This window comes from Lontra canadensis, unplaced genomic scaffold, assembly GCF_010015895.1.
Source record: "Lontra canadensis isolate GAN:19392208 unplaced genomic scaffold, GSC_riverotter_1.0 scaffold7, whole genome shotgun sequence".
NCBI lineage: Eukaryota > Metazoa > Chordata > Mammalia > Carnivora > Mustelidae > Lontra > Lontra canadensis.
In genome coordinates this window covers 30,553,578-30,558,510 of record NW_022631001.1, presented here as the reverse complement: position 1 = coordinate 30,558,510, position 4,933 = coordinate 30,553,578, and the positions used below count along the sequence as shown (strand labels likewise).

Here is a 4,933-nt window from a genome sequence, read left to right as displayed (position 1 = left end):
AACAGAGCTTTAAATCTAGAGGACGAGTTAAACAAGCTAAAACAATAGGAGAAGTAGACGATTTTTTGCTGACTTCCTCTGAGCCCACTATCTGTCTTAAGCAAATTATAAATATCTTCTCACTCATCCCCACAAAACACTATAAGATAGAGATTATCATCCCCCAATATTTGGAAATGAAAACCGGGTGAAGCTAAGCCCCAAGCTCAAATCACTTTCTACTTCTTCACTGCTATTCACTCAATGCTTCAATGTTCAGAGGGCCATTAGTAAGTTATTATAGAATTATGGATGATATTTTCTAAGACGGGATAGGGTGTGTGCTATGAATTGTGATGAGACTGAGCTTTATATGTCGTATTAAAGTTGCTAGGCAAAATCAAAATTTTAACTTGTAAGTATTGCCAGTAAATTAGTCTCAAACATGTTCTACAGCCAATTAAAGAGCAGAGAAATGGAAAAGGCACAAAATAGGAAAGAGAAGGACCAGTTTTTCTCTCACACCTTATAGATTTGATGGTTCTGACCATTTGTCTTCAGAGATCCACTGAAGCACTGACTCTGCTGTGTAACTGAACAGGGTAATTTTCAGGTTGCAGTCACTTTATTAAAGGTCCAGATGTTTTTTAAGGGAACAACCTTGTAAGGTTTCTCTCAATATGTGACTTTCAATATAAAGGTAAATTACATGAAGGTTTCTGGGACTTGATCCTTGAGATGCACGCAATCGTTTGTTGCAAACTCCTTTTCCATGTAGCATCATGACATCCAGATGTTCTGAATTAAAAACTATCTGCATTTATTTAAGAAAAAAAATAGAAAACTTACTTGAGCCAATAGGTTTCCTAGACCACACATTATTTAGCAAATTTTTATTGATGATCTAATATGTGGCAGATACTGTACTAGCAGTAGGGAATACATTAGTAACACAATCAGATGAGAATATCCTAATGCCCAACCGAAGCATTCTCTGTGCGATGCTATTGTATCTCTTGACTCAACATCCTGTGTCCTACCCGTCCTCAGAGTATTGTGTTATGTAGATTATGAGTTACGCTGGTCAGTCTGAATCTATAGGTAGTCAAGACGTTAGTGGGGGTGGTTTGGTGTCATAGGCCATGTGTAATGAATATTTGTCAATTTTTGGCTTCTGATCATTTAAGTACCCTTTCCATATATATAGTCATCTGGAAGTCTTGGACTTGTTAAAGCCTGTATCCTCCAAACAAACTGAATCCATTTGAAATTGACTTTCTTTTTCTTCATTGCAGATAAGGTATAGCATGTAACTTGGACTCAATCAATCAGATACTCTCAGTCTAGTGTTTGAATTAGGAACTAGTGAGATGAAAATGTAAGGACAGCAAACAATTTCTTTTCTTTTTTAAAAATAGACTTTATTTTGTAGAGTCATTTTAGACTTACTGAAAAACTGAGAAGTACCCTGAGTCCTCATATACCCACTTTCCCCTATTATTGACATCTTACTTTATAATTATATTTGTTATAATTAGGAAAATCAACATTATTCCCCAATATTTTCTTTTAAGATTTTATTCATTTAATAATTATTTTAGAGACAGAGAGAATGGGGGGAGGGACAGTGACGATGGGAGAACGACAATCCCAAGCAGACTCCACACTGAGTGCAAAGCCTCATGTGGGGCTCAATCCTATGACCATGAGACCCCAAAGACATGACCTGAACTTAAATGAAGAGTTCGATCCCCATGCAACTGACCACCCATTATTAACTAAAATCATAATTTATTTGGACATCCTTGTGTGTTTTTTTTTTCTTTTTTAAGACTTTATTTATTTGAGTGAGGGAGAGCAAGAGTGCAGGATCAGGGTGGGGCGGGGTGTTGAGGGAGCAGAGGGAGAAGCAGACTCCCTGCTGAGCTGGGTGCCTGATCCAGGATTTGATTGCAGGATCCAGAGATCATGACCTGAGTCTAAGGCAGATGCTTCATTAACTGAGCCACCCAGGCACCCCTGTGTGTGTGTGTGTGTGTTTTTTTCTTTCCCTTTTCTTCTCTTTTCCATTTTCTGATCCAGGATTCCCACCCAGGAAGCCACATTACATTTGGCTGTCATGCCTCCTTAGGCTCCTCCTTGCTCTGACAATTTCTCAGACTTGTTTCTGATGACAGTTACAGTTTTAAGGAGTACTGGTCTTATATTTTATAGGAAGCCCACATATTAGAATTTGATGTTTTTCTCATATTAGACCGAGGCTTCTTGGGTAAGGAAGAAAGATCACAAAGATAAAGTGCTCTTTCCAACACATCATCTCAAGGGAACATACATACTATCAATGTGACATCATTATTGCTGTTAACCTTTTTCTTTTTTTTTTTTTTTTTAAGATTTTGCTTATTTATTTGACAGAGAAGAGAGACCGCAAGCAGGGGGAGCTGCAGAGGGAGATGGAGAAGCAGGATACCCACTGAGCAGGGAACCAGCATTGTGGGGCTCATTCCCAGGACCCTGGTATCATAACCTGAACCAAAGGCAGGCACCTAACGGACTGAGCCACACAAGTGCCCCTACTGCTGTTAACCCTGATCACCTCACTGATGTAGTGTTTGTCAGCACACAATTTCCTTCTTTTTCTTTCAGCAGCAGCAGAAGTACCAAATCCAAGTTGGCAGCCTCAGTGAATCAAGCTCCCGCAGCAGGGCCTGGACTAATGGCGTTGGCAGAGTAGGTGCGCCATCTAGTGCTAAATGGCAGTGATGTTCTCATCACACCCAGTCTATAGGATTTTGGTCTGTGGTGCTGGCTGCAGGACAAGAATGACCATTATTTCAGTATTTTTCCTTCTAGTTTAACACACATAGTCGGTCTCTGTTACTTGCAAGTAGTAAAGTACTTAAAGACACTAATCTATACATTATTTTCGTTATTATTTTGGGGCGTATGCCCAAAATTTTTTCTTTAGGCTGCTGCCACTGCAGCAGCCATGTTCGGGTATAGATTTTGGAATTCCTGAGTCACCTTAACAAAGAAGCAGAGTTTGAATGTGTCGGCTTTCCTCAGTAAGCTGTGGACACTTGTGGAGGAAACCCACACCAACGAGTTCAAAAGAATTTCAAAAGAAATTCTTCCCCAATATTTCAAACACAATAATATGACAAGCTTTGTGAGGCGATTGAATATGTATGGTTTCCGTAAAGTTGTGCATATTGACTCTGGAACTGTAAAGCAGGAACGAGATGGTCCTGTTGAATTTCAGCATCCTTACTTCAAACAAGGCCAGGATGACTTGTTGGAGAACATTAAAAGGAAGATTTCTTCTTCAAAACTAGGAAGAAAATAAGATTCATCAGGAAGATTTAACAAAAACTATAAGCATTGCTTAGAAGTTTCGAATAAAACAAGAAACTATTGAGTCTAGGCTTTCTGAATTAAAAACTGAGAATTAGTCCCTTTGGAAAGAAGTGTAAGAATTACGAGCAAAACAAGCACAACAGAAACAAGTTATTTGAAAGATTTTCCAGTTTATTGTTACGTTGGTTCAGAATAACCAACTTGTGAGTTTAAAACATAAAAGACCACTACTTCTAAACACTAATAGAGCCCCCAAAATGAATCTGTTTCAGCATATAGTCAAAGAACCAGCTGATAATCACCATCGTAAAGTTCCACACAGTAGGACTGAAGTTTAAAGGCAAGGGAATGGATTTCAATGACATCATTATTTATGATGTAACTGATGATAATGCAGATGAAGAAAATATCCCAGTTATTCCAGAAACTAATGAGGATGTTATATCTGATCCCTCCAACTGTAGCCAATACCCTGATATTGTCATTGTTGAAGATGACAATGAAGATGAGTATGTACCTGTCATTCAGAGTCCAGCTAGAGAATCCCTAAGTTCAGGCAGTGATGGTACCAGTCCTTTTATGTCTAGTGCTGTCCAGGTAAATGGCTCATCTAGTCTCACCACAAAAGATCCTGCGACCATAATGGACTCCATTTTAAATGATAACATCAATTTTCTGGGAAAGGTTGAGCTGTTGGATTACCTTGACAGTATTGATTGCAGCTTAGAGGACTTCCAAGCCATGCTGTCAGGAAGACAGTTTAGCATAGACCTAGTTCTCCTGGTTGATTCTGAGAATAAAGGATTAGAAACTACCAAGAAAAATGTAGTTCAGCCAGTTTCAGATGAGGGAAGAAAATCTAAACCCAAAACAGATAAGCAGCTTATGGAGTACACAGCCTTTCCACTTCTTGCATTCCTCAGTGGGAACCCTACTTCTCCTATTGACCAGAGGAATACAGCATCATCCAGAGTTATGGCCTCTGTAGATAAACCCATAGAAGTTGATGAGCTCCTGGATAGCAGCCTAGATCCAGAGCCAACCCCGAGTAAGCTCGTTTGCCTGGAGCCATTTACAGAAGCCGAAGCTAGTGAAGCCACACTGTTTTATTTATGTGAACGTGCTGCTGCACCTCTGGGTAGTGGTAGGTCACTTTTGGATAGTCCAGGAAGTGGACTCCTCATGTATATATTCATCAAAATGATGAGCTATTTATTTTAAAGTATCATTTGAAAACAGACACATAGACCAGTGGAACAGAGTAGAGAGCCCAAATATGGACCCTCAGCTTTACGGTCAAATAATCTTCGACAAAGCAGGAAAAAATATACAGTGGAAAAAAGACGGCCTCTTCAATAAATGGTGCTGGGAAAATTGGACAACTATGTGTAGAAGAAAGAAAGTCGACCGTTCTCTTACACCATACACAAAGATAAACTCGAAATGGATATAAGACCTCAACGTGAGGCAGGAATCACTCAGAATCCTAGAGAAGAACATAGGCAGTAACTTCTTCAACATCGGCCACAGCAACTTCTTTCAAGGTATGTCTCCAAAGGCAAAGGAAACAAAAGCAAAAATGAATTTTTGGGACTTC

The 4,933-nt window shown here is 39.3% G+C and overlaps 1 pseudogene; it reads left to right on the top strand.

The window, feature by feature from the left end:
- Window positions 1–4,557, top strand: part of LOC116864917 — a 7,280-nt pseudogene extending 2,723 nt beyond the window's left edge.
- Window positions 4,558–4,933: the final 376 nt, after the last annotated feature.